Raw genomic sequence first — 18,259 nt, forward strand, 5'->3', positions numbered from 1 at the left:
ATTTACAACTAATATAAAAAAATTACACTCATAACAGAAAATTTACTCAATTTTATACTTACGTGAGTAAGATTAACTGTGATTTTTCAATAGGGTTGTCTTCTCGTGCTTCCAATTCCAAATTTCTTATAAATTTCTAATAATTGGGATTTGGAACACTCTATTAAGTAAACAAAATCTCTTGGGAGATAATAAAAGTTGTTTGGGGCAATTTTCATATTTGGTTGGCTCTTCATGCTTCCAATGCCAATAATTGGGATTTGGATTACTTTAGAGAACAATGCAAAACAATCAGTTCTGATCTTTAAAAAATTATAATGCCTCCTTTTGTCGATTAAAGTGATTATGAAAAAAATTATTACTAACACTTCCCTAATTTACTAATGTTTAAAGTTAATCAAAACACAAATTAAAGAATATCGAAGGAATATAAAAATATCCCTTAACTGCTTTTCAGATGTTATATCTTTGTTTTTTATGCTAATTTTAAAATTTAAGATAACATTAGTTAAGGTTTTAATTTAACCCAACAAACCACATTATTGATCGCGCGTGTAAATAACGGGTTAAGAATAGGTCAAGGCAGAAGAATCCACAATCATTTTCTTTTAAATATTATTAATATCCAATATTTATAACATATATAACTACAACTTTTTCATTTAACATACATAATTTATATTCCTATTCTTTTAACTATGTTTTAAAATTTCATGATTTTGAATCTCAATCTTTTCACATTTATAACAATAGAAAAAAAGAAAAAGAGTAAAAAATCTACTAAAAATAATTATAATCTTTTCATATAAATACTTTGTTTTACTTCTTTAATATTATTTATTTTTAAATTAAACTACACATAAAATATATAAAATAATATTATAATTTTTAAATAAATAATCAATCAATTATTTTTTTTATAATCAATCAATTATAATAAATATTGACATATTTTATTTTTAATACAGACAATAAAAAAAATATTTTAAAATAAATTTTTTATAGCTTACTACTAAACTAAAAATTGATGCTACCGAAATAAAAATAATAAGTAACACGTTGGATCGACCAAGCGAACGTAATAAAATAAAAAAATTTAAATATACAAAAAATATATTATGGACCTAGCATACTCTACACGCTACCTCAAAAAAACAAAACAAAATAATACAATAACGCATTGTATCGGTCAAGCGGATGTATTAAAATATAATTTTTTAATTTTTGAGATTGTTAACCTCCAATGAATGTGTACTAATTGAAAATTGGATTGCAACTACTAAGAATTGGAGGTGTAACAAGTGTCAATTTGTACTTATAATTTTTTATTTTTTAATCAATTAACAACTTTTCTATACATTCAAATTAGGTCCTACTAAAATTTGATTTAAGAATCCAATGTAATTAGGTTTATATTTAGGTTCATATTTGCTAAGAAACACAGGTACCCATTATACTTGTAATGGGCACAGACAAGCAACCAATAATATATATTTTTTTAATTAAACCACCGTGGGCTTAGCCCACGGCTGCATTGATTTTTTTATAGTTTCTTCTTGCATCCTTACGTTTTTCTTCTTGCACCCCACAATGTTATGCAAAGATAAAATTTTTCCTATTATTTTTAAAAATCTTAAAAGGCATTTAAGACCTACACTATTATTTTCTTATTCCTTTGTTACAGATTGCACAACCACACTCCACAGACTCCATTCCTCTCTCAACGGCATTGTTCAATCTCGTGTTTCTGTTGGTGGTTTAGGTGGTGTCTCGATAACTTGGTGGGAGAAGAGTGATTTCTCTTGACGGTTCCCTGGATAAGAAGGTAAGTATTTCGGATTTGTAGTTCCATTTTATCTTCAGATTTTTCGTTTTTGCAGTTTATATGTATTATTCCAGACAATGCAGTTCGGTAGTTTAACGGAATAGAGAATCCGTATCTTTTTTTCGCATTTTGGATTATGGAATCTGCAGAAATTTCAGATTGGGGAATTAGTAAATGTACCGGATTGATGCTTCTAGTAACAATTCCGGATTGATTCTTCTGGTAACATTCTGAATTGGTGCTTCCGATAATTATGTGTTTTCAATCAAGGTTTTCTTTTTTTTCTTAATCATGCAGATTCACTACCAAGTTTAAGGTGATAAGGGTATTTAAGCAAATTGACATTTTCTTGCCCCTGATTTAATGAGATGAAATAGTTAATCTGATCATCCATTATCTCTTTTTTTTTAAAGTTTTTTCTTTACTTTACTGCTTGTGGGACCTGATTTTTGTTGAATTTGATCAGAATCTATTCTGAAATTTGTATTGGCTCGAGCTAGAAGAGTTTTGGGGTTGGACTAGTATGCACTCATTCATTAGTTGTAACCAAACTTGCAATATATTTTTTCAATTAAGGTTTTCTTTTTTCTTAATCATGCATATTTTCTATCATTTTACTAAGGATTAATTCCAGTGGAGATAATAAATTTAATTAAGGGAAAAACTTTGTTAAACTATTTTTTTATTAGTAACACTTTAAACATTAGAGTTAGACTATTAAATATTTTGTCAGAAAGGAATCCTAGTCCACGCCACTTAAACCAATTTCATTGGTTTTATATGCTTTAGGACGACTTCAAGCATTTCAATCAAGATAATACATTTTTTTAAATAAGTGATTTAGTTTCTTTAGTTTTGATTGTTTAAATGAAATTCTTATTTGTTTTTAAATGAGTGATGTACTTTATAAAATAGTAAAATTTAGTTTCACACTTTATTTGTAGTTAAATTTATAACTATAATGTTAGATGATTAACATTCTAGATTGGTGGATCTGTAGTAGGTTTTTGGATTTTCGAATACGTAATGTGCATTGTTTGTAATTTGATTTAACTTGAATGGTGTAATTGAACAAAAATGGTGAAGACTAGGGGAAGAGGTTCACAAGGTGATCATCTATGTCCCACAACCTCTGTTCGAAGAAGAAGAAGATATGTTAATGAAGAAGAAGACATGTTAATGAAGATTAAGAACATGTTAAACATGAAGATGCAGAACATGTTGAACCTGAAGAAACCGAACCCTAAATGGAGGTGGAGGATGAAGGCGCACCTCAAGTAGAAGGTGAAGGTTATCCCGGAGGTCTAGTGGATGGGTTACTGTTGACCATGTGGCCAAGCAATTTAGTTGACGATGACATGTACGGTGATGATGATAATTTTAGTTGTTGCTATGTTTTTGTAATTTCATGAAGAAACACTTAGTTTGCATTTTTTTTAATTTGATGAAGGAACAATTTGTTTACATTTTTTATGAATTTGATGAAGGAATACTTTGGTTATGAAATTAGAGAATTTATTCTTCCGCATTTATAATCAATGTTAACATATTCATTTATCAATGCAATTACAACTACAAATGTCGTCTAATGGACATAATTTGTGTAAAAACTTGCATCTGACTAGTATAATATGAACACCAAGCTTTGGCAATTAGATAAGAGTGAGTAGACCATAAAATATCTGTTGGTGAAATTGGACAACCTTCTTGCAACTGAACCTGTTAAAAGTTGTAAGCAATGCCATTAATTATGTTTTCCAATGATTCCTAAATTCATTAAGAAGGAAGTTCAACAAACCTGAACAAAATGATTTCCATGAACATGTCCAATACAGATGATGTGGTGATGATAAAATCTATTGGAGGCTGAGATCTTAATGGGAAATATTAATGATTGTTTAAGAGATAAACACACAACAATCACATTATATTGATTCACAATAACGTATCCCATATCTAGAATTGTCATCCACTTATCTGTACTAATTTGCAAATAGAAGAAAACATAACAAGTTAATCCAACTCATATACCATTTTACAATAAATAACATCATTCAAAATGAATAGAATTACCATGTGGTCAACTAGAATTGAATTTTTTAAATATTCATATCGTTCATCCCTGCCAAACAAATCAATATATTCTCGACGCCATTGACAAAGTTCTTTATGCAAGTTCATGTGTACTATAGCCTAAAACTCCTCTCACATACCCAATAATGCAACAACCGCATGATAGCCACAATGATCGTCAGCCTTAACATCAACAATAGCAACAATGTGAGGATGAATTCCCACAAAAAATTGATCTAGCATTGGGTTTGATTTGGTCGGAGGAGTCTCCAAAATGAATCCCTTACTATATTTCAAAGTAGAAGAACTATCATGTTGTGGAAGAATGACATCAACATGTTCAAAGTAAGAAGGAATTCGCTTTGTTGATCTACCAAATTTACTCCGACGCCCTTTTTGTGCACCTTTTGTTTTGACTTTCTCACTTGGTGGACACAAAGATGTCTTATCTGGATAGGCAATCTCACGTAATTTGGCTTTGATGGTAACTTTACTAGCCATGTCAACCTCATTGAACCGATTCATGATGACAATCCACTCTTGTTGGATAGACAACTTTGCTAAAGTATCACCACTTGAAATATCTAAAAAGCTTGATCATGTCCAAATGAAATGCATTGGCTACAATGGTATGCTACCTTCATGAAAGGAAGCCAATTCACGAGCACAAGGAAGGCCATGAGTAGATCTAATGGTGCACCCACAATGAGATTTATTTAAACCAACATATTCAACTCGATCACTCTCTTCTGCAATATACTGCAAAGCATATTTCGATACAAAGCCAACCAATTTCTTATATCTTGTTACATTAAGGACATGACTCACCACATTCAAACTCTTTTCAAATGAAGATTTAATTGCATTATGTTTCATGATGATCATCTTATTCATGGAATCCCAACAAAAGCATGTCTCCCATTAACGTCTCAAGGATCCTCTTTAAACTCCAATGTGAAGCCTCAACCCTGTTACTTGTCATGTTATCGAAGTGCATGAACTTATTCGTCCAAGTCTTAACAAACTTTTCTTTATGTGGATTTAACCAGGTACTAATCACATATTCAGTAAATATAGGTCATGGTGAACAAAAAACATTAAATGCCTTTGCAAGATGTTCATAGGACTGTACATTTCGACAATCAACAATAGCTCCCCAAGATTCCATCACTTGGTCCCATGCCTCTTTTGGATGAACAATCATTTTACATTTTGCTTTAACATTTTTATCAATGTGGAAACGACATAACAAATGAGCAGCTTCAAGAAACACAACATTTATTGCATTCATTAGAGCAATATCTCTATCACTAACCACAACCTTTGGGTATGAATCAACTCTAAAAAACAAACCTCTCAACTACTCAAGGGCCTATACAAAGATATGATGACATTCTAATGCGAGTAACATAAATGCAACACTGAAGGTTAATCTTGTTGAGGTAACACCAACAACTTCAAACAAGGGCATCCTATACTTATTAGTTTTGTACGTATTTTCGATCATCAATACAATGTTAAATGCATTCAATAGCTTCACTGAATCAGGGTGTGTCCAAAATAAATTTTGCACAACATTCGTCCCTTCCTCAAACCTAGACCATTGGACATACATATCTTGCTCAAGTAACATCATCAATTGTTGCATTTCAGTTCTATCATCTCATTATGATTTTTTGTACAAATATCGTGCATTGTAAACTTGCTTTATTGTGGTTACATTTTTCTCATTATGCTTTTTCATTGTTAGTAAACTGTTTATGGGTTTCACTGCACTGTTTGTCATGTCCATAAGCATTAACTTCTCACTGCATGTGAACCTACCAGCATATGGATGACCAACCAATGTATTTGCCAACTCATGATTATAAGACCCACAAATTAATTTCAATATTCATCCTTCACCACTCTTTACTGGATACCCTCGAAATGTGAAAGACAATCACATTTCCTAGTTCTACTCTCAGTAACTTGTAAATCCTTCTTATATCATCTATATTTACCTCCTCTCTCACAACCTAATAATAGAAATGTCTTCCTTCCTCCTTAACCAGTTAAAGTATCCGATCTCAATATCACAATAAAAAAACCAATGTGAAACATAACTTTTCTAACCCACATCAAGAGCTCATCCCGAGTACGAAATATCTACAAAAGTTATCACAACAAATTAATTTATTTACCAATTAATAAACAACCTAAACATACTTTACAAACTTAACTTTACCTCATCTGTAGTAAAAACATTTGTACATTCATATCCCTTCGATATATTGTCTAAAACACCCCGTCACCCAGAAAACAAAATGATTCACTTTTGGATTGATGAATCCATAGCAGACTCCTGGATCCCGATTTCAGGTAACCATAAAAACTCCATAAAAACTTAATTCTTACCTCTAGAAGTCAAGCAACACTTCGGGAACGCAACTCACTCCTCCACCTTGCTCCATACAGCTAAAATCACCCTCCACCAGCGCTTGAAATGAATGAAGAAGAAGAACAGTATCAAACCAACTCCACCACAATATCCTTTTTAAATAAAAGGTCAAGGCCAATTTTAAAATTTTTAAAATTGGGAAGATTGAGTAAGATAAAAGTAAAGATACAAGAAATAACTACCATTTATTTTATATGTTAATACTGCATCTGGTAAGCGGATACTTAACGTAGTCATTAGCATGAACTACTCACGCCATTTTATTTTTTTAATTTATTTTTGGTTATGCTAAGTGGTATTATAAATTAGTAATATATTATCAGTAATGATCCACGTTATTATTATTTTTTTTTAAACAATATTATTGCATTTGTTTAAAGAACACTAGAACCTTTTCTATGTCCTCTTTGTGTGGGTTCATAGAATGCTAAACTTAAGAGTTATGTGAATTTAATGTTGTTTTTATTGACCTTACTTACGTCTGCTGCTAAGATCCACTCTACTCCATTAGGTTCCGTGTTGGAGGCTAAGTCCATGCAATGTTTGGGTTTGCATCCACTTTTTTTTTTTTTCTCTATTTAACTCCCTCTAACTTTTCTGTTTGTTGTAGTGTATATTAAACTTATTTATTTGTTGTACTAAAAATTAAATATACAAATATTTATTATATTGAATTGATTATTTATTTTAATTTTTATTTAAATGATGTATAAAATTAAAATTAATATTAACATAATAAAAATTTGGAAACAGTACAATAATGCCTATTTCTTTGTTAGTTTATATAATATTAATATTTTGTTTTTCTATTTATTTTATAGGTAAATTATTATTCCAAAATGCAAGATAATACATTTTAATTTTTAATCAACATTTATTATTTAATATTTAGTAGAAATAAAATTAATTAAAATGTTTTCATATTTTAACGGTTGGCCTTTTCAAGCTGTAATTCATCTTTATTTTATGGCTTGTCAGCTCTAGCATAACCAAAGAAAAGGATGAAAGTTGCAACTTCTTTAATTCTTATAATTTTGTTTATAATATAAACCTTTTCTAAGTTTTAATTTTATAGAAATCCAATCTAATTTAAAATATATTTAAAAGATGATTTAATATTAAATCCTGTTGAATAGTTGGAGAACTACTTCTAAATATATTAACAAACCTAAATTTATATGTAGGTTAATATATTTAAATTTTAAACAAAATAATAAATATATAATGTAAAAATATTATGGTATAAATTTAGTATACTAAAACTATAATATTAATACGATCATACCATATATTTATTTTTCTTCTTCTAATAAATCCTATATAATATAGTTTTTAAACAATAAAAAGAATTTCGAGATTTCCTCGCAAAAAACAAGGTATAATAAAATAAATGTAAATAAAAAATATAACATAAAAATAAAAGAAAGTTTTTGTAAAAAATAGGAAATAAGAAGGTCGGATTGTATTTTTAAAAATTACGCAGTTTTTTGGTAATATCGTCTATCTGCATTGTAATACAATACAAAGGTGAACAAACTAATAAAATTTTTCACAAAATTGATTTTAGTTTTTCTTTCATTCTTTAGTTAGTTAGAATAATATATAACATGTAACATAAGAAATTAAAGGAAATAAAATATGCTCATTATTTTTATATTGGTTTGTGTAATCACATTTTTATATTGGTATGTGTAATCACATAGATTATGTTTAGTTCTTAGTCAACCAGTGAAATTTGACTAGCATACTCATACTGCTAAGCACATGCAAATATTCTTTTCACAAGTCACTTTTGATTTAACTAAACATTCTTTCAACAAATCACTTTTGATTTAATCAAGTATCTTTCACCAAGTCACTTCTAGCCTAATCAAGTATTTTTTGAACAAGTCACTTTTGCCTTAACGAAGTGTTCTTCTAACAAACCTTCTAGCTTTTACAACACAAGGTTTGAGTGATCAACATATCACGAGCTTAACTCACTAGAGAGGTGATATGAGTTGATTTTAGGATTGCACATTTTAATTGATTGCTATTTGTTTATGATTTTTTAATTTAGCAATTATGGTGAGAACCCTAAGAAGATTCCCACTGGACACGAACTTAACCAAGTGGTTAAGTACGTGTGAAGGTTCACTTCAGAGGGGTAAAGAGAAAAAACAATTATAAGGTGACAAATGATGCAGGACAAACTATAGACAAGGAACAATAAAGAAGAAGGAGAAAGTAAAGAAAAAATTAAAGAGGAGAAGAAGGTGTATATGGAAGGGAGGATGGCGCAAAATAAAGAGTAAAAGTGGAAGGGATGAAGAGAGCTTATGAGAAGAAATAAAGTCACGCCACTTCGAATAGAGGGACTCCAAGATGAGTGATGCAAGAGCCGCCACTTGAGATATTATTCACCTAAGATAAAACCCAAATAACTTGAGCCGCCACTTGAGATATTATCCACCTAAGATAAAACCCAAATAACTTGAGCCGCCACTTGAAACCCAACCAAGATAAGACCCAACATGAGAGCTCACAAGTCTCACAAAATCACTCCTGCAGAGTTACTATTCAAATTCAAATTGTAAATACATGAGGCAAGACACCCTATTTATAGAAAGGGTTGCCTTGGTGGGCAAGATAGGTGAAGGTAGAAATGGTCAGGGAGAAGGGTTGTCTAGGGTGTTGACCATGGTCAAAACCGCACCTTTAGGCATAGCTTCTAGAAGGTAGGTTAAAAACCCTAATTCTAGGTGCCTTGTCTTGAAAAAGTGGACTTAGTACAAGCCCATTTCGCTAAGTACACTCTCTTTTATGCTATGTGAACTCACTCTAGCCTATTTTGCTATTTGGACCCCAAAAGTGAGTCCAAATTATTTACAAACATGTTTTTTTTTTTTTAAGAAGACCAGAAGAAAGAACCGTTGAGGTTCTAGTCTATGCCAAGTTCTTCTTCTAATGAGGTCAGTCTGATATTTGATGGAACATTGACTTGATTGCTTAAATGACTGCCAACAATGTGAATTATCTCTTGAGTCCTTGGTTATCTTCTTCACTACTTGTATTGTATGAATAATTATGCAGTATTAAACACTGATAAGGTAGATCATGTTCAAACTTTATTATAATTATAGAAGTAATGGTCCTACACCATGTCACTCTGAACAAAAGTACAAGAAAACATGTTTTTTTAAATCCTTTGTTAATTTGGAAAAATAAAAATTTTTTATTTTTGCAGTACCGTATATGATTTCATTGTCCACATTGCATCCGTGGCATAAGAATTGAGGATGAGCTTGGATATCATCGCTACACCGATGTAAACTTTAATCGACTTTTATTGTGAATTTGGAATAAGTTTGGTTTATGACATAATATTCTATGAACTATTATTAATTTTATCATACTATTATTTATTATATTTATTTAACTCATCATAATGATAACTTTTAAGGAGCATTTGTAGAAAAACTGTGAACTATTATTAATTTTATCATACCAGATTGTTGGAAAAAGGAATAGCATATATAACTAAATATAAGAGACACATTAAGTACCGTAATATATAAATAGTAATACAATTTTAATTTTTTTTACAAGAAATTCATAGTTGTATTAGAATTCTGGTAATAGGTTCATTTTAGATATAACTAATTATGCATTAGCTGAAAAAAAACATTATCTAATTTTTTTTTAGATGATATCATTATTTATTTTTATAAATTTTGTTTGATAAAAATTATTAATATAATGAATTTACTTTTTTATAATAAGAATTAAATCTAAACCTTTATGTTTATTATTCTAACACCAGTCACTAAATGGATCTTAATGAATAAGATGAATGAATTAGTAAGTAATATGTATTTCTTATATTAATATAATTATTTGGTATTAATACGAAATTATACATATATTGTATTACGAAACACTAGAAAGTAAATAAAAAAAAGTTGAAGGGTTTGAGAAAATCGTTGGACTATTTTGGTTCAACATTTTTATTATTTATCACCTACTTTTTTATATATGCACTTCCTAGAGGTAATAAGGATTTGAAAACTGTCAGGAATAACAGGGGTTTTAAAACTGTTGGGACTAACGGGGGTTTCCAAATCGTTGGGAGTAATGGGGGTTTCAAAGAATCGCCAGTAAGTAATTATTTTCTAGGGGTTTGTAAAAACCGCTGGTATTTCGTTATCGACGCTGAATCTACTAAGGGAAATGCAAATCGCGAATAACGTATCTACTTTACGGGACTTAAAACCGCCGAAAACGCCAAAAATAATCCCCATTGATTTTTTTTATTTTGTAGTGAGACCTAAGAAATACTTTAGTTGTCCAAGGTCTTTAATTCTAAGAGCTTGATTTAAAGAATCTTTGACAACCTTATTATCAAACATACAAATTCCTAGCAAGATGATATCATCCATGTATACAAAATAAAAGAAAAGCTAGTTTTCTTAGTGAATAAATTTATTAGACTTAGATTGAACAAAACCAATGTTTTTAAGAAATTTAGTGAGTTTAGACAACCATTGTCTATTGGTTGTTTTAAACCTATATATAGACTTCATTAACTAAAAAACTTGATTAGGCTAAGTAAATTTTATTCCTTTATAGTAAAAACCATATAAACTCATTCAATTAAATCACCAGATAAAAAAACATTATTTACATCAAGATGTTTTAGATATCAATTTTTATTTGCAACAATAACATGAAGAACATGTGATATGAGTTGATTTAGTAGACTCACACATTGAGTTATTAATTTCATTTTGATTAGGATTTTAATTAACAAGATAAGGTGATGACTCAGTGAGGATCGCCATTGAACACCAACTTAACCAAGTGATTAAGTAAGTGTAGAGGTTCTCTTCAAAGAACAAAGGAAAATTGACTCACACAATGGATAAGAATGCAAGAGGAAAATTAAGAAATTAAAAGAGACTAGAATAAGAGTTTGCAGAAAAGAAAGAGAGGGATTGAGAGACTAAGGAGGAAAAACTTAGATGGTTGAAGACTTCCATGGAGGTGGAGGGATGAAGGAGTCACACCACTTGGAGGAGGAGGAATCCACGATAAGTGATGATTGGAGTCGCCACTTGAAGCATCTTTGTCAAGATAAGACTTAGAGAAAACTAGTTACTAAAAAATGCATTCTAGCAGAGTTTCTTTACTCACAAAATGTGTTGTGAATTACAAGAGGGGGTGACCACCTATTTATAGTGTAGGTGTCATGAGGTTTAAGGATTGGAGGGAAATTCAAATTCAAATAAAACATGCTTAAGCTCCCTAATTTTGTGCCACTAAACATGGATCTAAGAGAGTCATGCTTCTCACATTTAAACACGTGATTAATGTGGGAAGTGTGACTAGGGGTTGCATATGGGAGACCTTATAGATGTTAGGATTTCTATATGGGCCCTGAACAAACCCAATTTTTATGCTTTTTAACACCTCTTAAAAAGATTAAAAGAAAGAATAGTTGGTATCCTGCCCATGCTTTGGTGTTCTTCTCTTGATGATCTTCTGAGGGATGGTGGGGCCTTATCTCCTAGCCTGAGATGCTTGACCTAGGCTTAAATAGTCTTTTTTGCTCTTGGTCATCTTCTTGTAAAATTAGGTTAGTTTAAATGGTGATGCTCCTTTCATGGTTACATCATGCTCCCCGTCCACGAGTTTAGAACTCCTATAGATAACATAGTTATATTATTCACATTAAAGATAATAATGTTTATAGATGTGTGAGGTGAATCAAATTTATGCACATTTATCTTTTGAAGCTCTTTCGGATCACATGTGGTTTTTGTAGAGAATATTTAGGGATAAAGTGAATTTGATGTGGAATGCCTTTTAGAAGATGTAAACTTTTAGAAGGATTTTGATAAACATCCCCAAACTTGTCTAACAAATACTTTAAGTTTTTATATATGTGTCTTAATATAATCTTGTGCCCATGGAAGTGATAAGTGTCATATTTCAGTAATATTTCATATTAAAATACATGCACTTATGGATATTAATTGATAAAATGACTATAATATAACACATATTTTATGAACTTAAACCTTATTACATATTATTTATTATAATTTGAATAAGAACGATTTATTCCGAAATTTGTGTTAATTTCAAGATTTTAGGAAAGAATATAGATGAAAGGGCAAAAGCATAATAGACACAGTTAAAAAGGGAAGCTATAATGCTCCAACACTTGCCCAAGCCAGAAGCTCCCAAAGGATCTCGCCCAAGCGAGCCCAATCTCACCCAGGTGAGATCGGTCTAGTAACGTTGGGTCTATTTTCGTCCAACTCGCTCAAGAGAGCCCAATCATGCTCAAACGAGAAGTCACTTAGCCCAAGCCTAACTAGGTTAAATATGAGGCATGAGGCACAACCCTAAACAATCAATTGGAAGAATCGAAGGTGTTAGAAACCCTAGAGGAGGCAACCATCAAGGAGAAACATACTGGATCTTATTTTCTTGCTTTCCATAATTGTAATGGCCAACATGAGTGGCTAATTCTATGCTTTGGGATTAGGACTAATTTGTTCAAACTCTTATGTATTGAGGTGATATTTAAATATAATATTATGTTCTTGATAGATTATTGGTATTGTCATTTTATTTGTAATGCTTGTTTACCATGATCAAGATCCTTATATTTGAAGGGAAAGTACTTCTAAGTTTCTGACCTAAATGATGCTATAAATAGATTTGAAATGTTAATTGCTATCAACATTTAATCTTAATGCTAATGAGTTTTTATAAATATGTGAAGAATTAATATTTAGGGGACTCTTTTAATAATTTTATATGCGAGGAATCGATATAAATGACTTTTATATGGGCATCAACATCAATCAAAAGACAAAATATTACTATGCTTTTCAAAATACAAAAAAGCAAGAAGGATGAACCCCAATCCCAATTTTACTAATTGAACCAACAAACTCTTTAACTTGTTTTCTCTACAATTCTTAACAAACTCCCAACAAACTTTATTATTTTGTTTTCTATTTAATGAATCTTATACTTGATAATTCAACTATTCCTTGTGGGTTCGATATTCGTCCTTAGGGACAAATTATTACTTCTAATGCGATACACTTGTCCTAAAATAGTCATCAAATTTTTGGCCCCGTTGTTGGGGAAAAATTGAATTTTTGAATAGAAATTTCTAAATATTGTGAATATTTTAATTGCTTTAATTTTTTTATTGTTTCTATTTTGTTTTATTTTATTTTTTAGATTTATTTATTTTATTTCACTTGTTTTCAATTTTAAATTTTAAAAAAAGTTTATTTTTTTATTGCTAGTGAATCCTTGTGCTAACCCTTGATTTAGTTGTCTTATATGATATTAAGAGATCAAATTCCCAAAGACCAATTATTATCTGAATAAGAGATTTAAAGAGCAACTAAAAGAAATAGAAAGACAAAGAAAAAAGAATGACAAAGAGACACTAGAGAGGAATCCTCAACTACTTCTTCTTTTCCTGTTAATATTTTTCAAGAGGAAAGCAACGTGACAGAAGAGAAAGCACCACCTCCTAGGAGAACCCTTGGGGATTATACCATGAAGCAGGGACCAAGATATTTTTCTAGTATTGTAATACCTGCTACCACCAGGGACTTGGAGATGAAATCTGCTTCCCTTAGTCTTATCAGTACCCATCAATTTACAACAATTGATCATGAGGATCCATATACACATTTGTCTACATTTTATGAATTGTTAACAATGGGCTTTTAATCAAGGGATATTGAAAATTTTATATGCGTTTGTTTCCTTTTTGATTGGCAAGGAAGGAAAAATAATGGCTTAAATCACATCCAAATTAGAGCCTCACTAGCCGAAAGGATGTAGAGGAAAAAATTCTACAAATATTTTTCCAATATCTCGCTACATCAAAGCAAAGACTGATATTTCTATGTTCATACAAGGAGCAGATGAAGTCTTTTGTGAAACATGGGAGATATTTAAAATGATGTTGAGAAAATTTCTAAATCATGGGTTTGAAGACATTGCTCAACTGAGCATTTTCCATTATGATATCAGATATGATACTAAGATGCTCCTAGATGCTACAACTGGCGGCACAATGAGGGTTGTTGATGTGGAACAAGCGACAAAAATTATTGATGCATTGGCATCAATAGATTATCAAAATCAACATAACAAACAAGGTATTCAGAAGAAAGGGTTATTAGAGTTGAATACTTCAGATGTACTCTTGGCTCATAATAAAATGTTGACATAACATATTGAAACATTAACCGCACAAATGGCTAAATAGCCCCAACAATTACAAGTTGTGCAATCTTCTTAGAGCCAGAGTCAACCAATAAGGTGTGATTTTTGTGGAGGTGATCATCTTAATGGTCATTGTTCTTACCAGGGAAGAAGGCAAGCTGGTTTCTACAAAAAAAAGTTCTCGAGGTTGGAGAAACAATCAGAATCAAAATTTTGGGTGAAAACAAGATAATGGTTCATCCAATAAGCAAATTACTTTCCAACAACAACGACAATCTAGTTATCTTTCATGAATAAACTTGAAGATACCTTGGAGAAATTCATGAAGGCTACTATCGCCAGTCAATAGAATAATATGGCAGCAATAAGAAATATAGAAGCTAAGGTGGGCAGATTGCCAAATAAATAGAAGAGGGACAAAGTGGTCAATTTTCAGCCAACATCCAGACCAACCCAAAGGAAAATTGCAATACAATTGCCACCAAAAGCGGTAGAATAACAGAAGAAAGGGATAGTAATAATGTAGTTGCTAAAAAAGGAAGGAAAAATGAGACCGAAGGGGAGAGAGATGAAAGAGAGAGAGAAGAATATGATTGAGGAGGAAAAGATAGAGAAAAAGAATGAAAATAAGGAGAGAGGTGTTCTTGTAAAAGATTTATCATAATCTCATGCTCTTTCAAAAAAAGAAAAGGAGGGAAATTGTTTTGATAATTTGCCCCCTAAAAATTATTTTGCAGGAACTCCAAAGCAAAAGTCAACAAGTGAAGGAGTTACGAGGAAGAGGAGTTATATTAAAGAGAGAAATATAAAGTTGGAGGCTGGATGCAATGCCATTATTCAAAAAGGCTTGCCTTTAAAATCCAAGGACCCAGGAAGTTTTAATCTTCGAGTGTCTTTAGGTGTTTTATCTGTGGAAAAGGCCTTACTGGATTTGGGGGCAAGCATAAATTTAATTCCTTTGACAATGCTGAAAAAATAGGTGAATTTGAGATTAAACCCACCAAGATGACACTACAATTATCAGATATATCAATAAAATATCCTTATGGTGTGGTTAAAGATGTTCTTGTTAAGGTGGATAAATTCATATTTCCTTTGGATTTTTTTGTGATGGACATGGAAAAAGATGATGAGGTTCCCTTGATACTTGACAGACCTTTCATGAAGACTGTCAGAGTCATACTTGATGTTAATGAGGGAAAGCTTAAAGTAAGAACTCGAGATGATGAGGTAACTTTTAATCTTTTTTATGGTCTAAAAACTTCTAATGCATGAAAGGAATGCTTACAAAGAGATACAACAAAGGAAGCTTTTCCTGATACTGAAGAGCAATTGGACCTCTCAAATTTACTTGAGGAAGATGTACATCATCACAATCCAAAGACAAAAGAAGAAGATAAAGTCCAATAGGAAGTGACTATAGAAAAGGATGAATATAGACAAGGACAACCCATAATGCTTAGAGAGGCTAAATTACAAAAAGGGTTGAAGAGAGAAGGGTAAAGATTATGGGTTATTAAAGAACTCACGACTGATGGAACTATTGAACTTGAAAGCCCATACTCAAGAGGAACTAAAGTTTTAACGAGGAAGTTGTTGCAACAAAGGAGTCGTCCACCTTTAAAGAAACAGACGTCAAGTTATATGACTTTAAACAAGCGCTTACTAGGAGGCAACCTAGTACGTATTTTTAGTTTTATGATAATTTGTTATTTTGTTTTGATTGTTACTTGTAAAAACCTTGTTTTTATGCAGAGAAACTCTCCTAGGCGTCATATGTCTCGCCTAGGCCATTTTAACGAAGTAAAAATCCAAATTTTTCTTTAGGGAACCTTGCTCAGGCATAGTATATCTCGCCTGAGCGAGTTAAGCAAAAATAAATAAAAAAATAAAAAAATTGCTCTCTAGAGTAATCTCACCCAAGTGAGACAAATCTTTCTTAGGCGAGGCGAGTTAAGCAAAAATAAATAAAAAATAAAAAATTTGCTCTCTAGAGTAATCTCACCCAAGCGAGACAAATCTTTCTTAGGCGAGATTCCAGTTATACAATCTCACTTGAGCAAGACATATAGTTTGCTTAACCGAGTTTGACAGTCCAAAAGTACAAAATTCAAGGCAACTCAACCCCGATATGCCTCCAGATCAATTTGAGGCTTATGTATGTATCTTGGCCTAGGGACAACTTCTATTATTTAAGGGGGGCAAATCCAACAAATGAAGCAGGGTCATCTACAATTGTAGATGAAGACTTTAATACAGAGTTGGATGACTTCCTAGGAAGAGAAAATTGAGTAAAAATATGGATTTATTTTTTTCGTTTTCTTTTTCTTTTCGATTATTTAAATTTTGTTTTATTTATTTATTTCGGTTTATTTGCTTATTTGCTTATTTTATAATTTTATTTGTTGATTTTGTTTTAAATGGCTTGTATTGGTATTCTTGAATAATTTTCTTTGCTTATTTTGTTAATTTTATGTCTTGAATTATTTCTCTTGAATAAATTTAAGTTTTAATTTAATTATTGAGTAGTTTTCTAGTTTTATTTTTCTTAAATAAATAAGAACTACAATATTAAATTTGAATTGTGAAAAAAAGGACTTTGTGTTTAAATATTAAATAGTGAAATGAATTAGACACAGGTTAGAAAAGAAAATATGATTGAATCCCTATTCAAAGGTAGTTGAATTTGTGATACATGAAAATTTAGCAAGATGATTAATTAGAACAGAGAATGACAAAACAGTACGGAATAAGACAAGTTAAACCAAGTGAGTGTGTGAACCTTGTTTTATTTTGTTGTTAAATCATAGAAGAGCATGAAGATGTTGAAACCTAGTCGAATCGGTTCGACAAGGGTCCGAGTTGACTCGACCTAGGCCTAGACCGACTCGACTCGATCTGGGTTTGGGTTGACTTGGCTCTACATGGGCCCGGTAACGACTCAACCATGGCTCGGGGCGACTCAGTTCAACATGGGCGCGGACTAACTCAACTTGATATGGGTACGAACCATCTCAACTTGACATTGGTTTGGACTCACATGACTTGACATGAACCTTGGCCGATTCGACTTGACATGGGTCTGAGCGACTCAACTCGATATGGTCCTGGGCCAACTAGGATCGACATGGGCCTAGGTTAACTTGGCACAACAAATGTCGGGCTGACGCGACTCAACATACGCTAGGCCGACTCAGCTCAACATGGGCCTAATGCCGACTTGAACTTGGCCCAATGCCGACTCGACATGGAACCGGGCTGACTCGGCTCGACATCAGCAAGGGACAACTTAACTCGACATGGGCACGGGCCGACTTTGCTCCACATGGCCTGGACTGACTCGGCTCTGACCGACTTAACTCAATATTTGCTCAAGCCCACTCAAATCGATATCGTCCCAGGCCAATTTTGCTCGACATGGTCCAAGGCCCACTCGGATCGACATGGGCCGGGTCGACTTGGATTGACATGGACCCAGGTCGAGTTGGATCGACATGGGCTTGGGTCGACGTTGCTCAACATGGTCTCAGGCTGAACCAGATCCCTCATGGCTTGGGTTGGCTCAGCTCGACATGGGCTTGGGCTGTCTCATCTCGACACAGTCCTGGATTAACTCGGATCGACATGGGCCTGGTCGACTCAGCTTGACGTACGTCGAGCCGTCTCGGCTTGAC

At 32.1% G+C, this 18,259-nt stretch overlaps 1 long non-coding RNA gene and 1 pseudogene across 2 annotated transcripts; one reads left to right on the plus strand and one right to left on the minus strand.

Moving 5' to 3' along the window:
• The first annotated feature begins 1,540 nt into the window (after positions 1 to 1,540).
• LOC150025934 (uncharacterized) lies at positions 1,541 to 3,331 on the plus strand. Of its 2 annotated transcripts, XR_016523387.1 has the most exons (3): positions 1,547 to 1,825; positions 1,975 to 2,047; positions 2,912 to 3,331. It is a non-coding gene; the product is annotated as an uncharacterized LOC150025934 (long non-coding RNA). The 2 variants fall into 2 exon arrangements; XR_016523388.1 differs by lacking the exon at positions 1,975 to 2,047 and having other exon boundaries at positions 1,541 to 1,825.
• A 10,911-nt stretch (positions 3,332 to 14,242) lies between these two features.
• Positions 14,243 to 14,348, minus strand: LOC150025935 (small nucleolar RNA R71; annotated as a pseudogene).
• Between the last annotated feature and the right edge of the window lie 3,911 nt (positions 14,349 to 18,259).

Source organism: Phaseolus vulgaris, chromosome 7 (assembly GCF_051622355.1).
Source record: "Phaseolus vulgaris cultivar YP4 chromosome 7, ASM5162235v1, whole genome shotgun sequence".
NCBI lineage: Eukaryota > Viridiplantae > Streptophyta > Magnoliopsida > Fabales > Fabaceae > Phaseolus > Phaseolus vulgaris.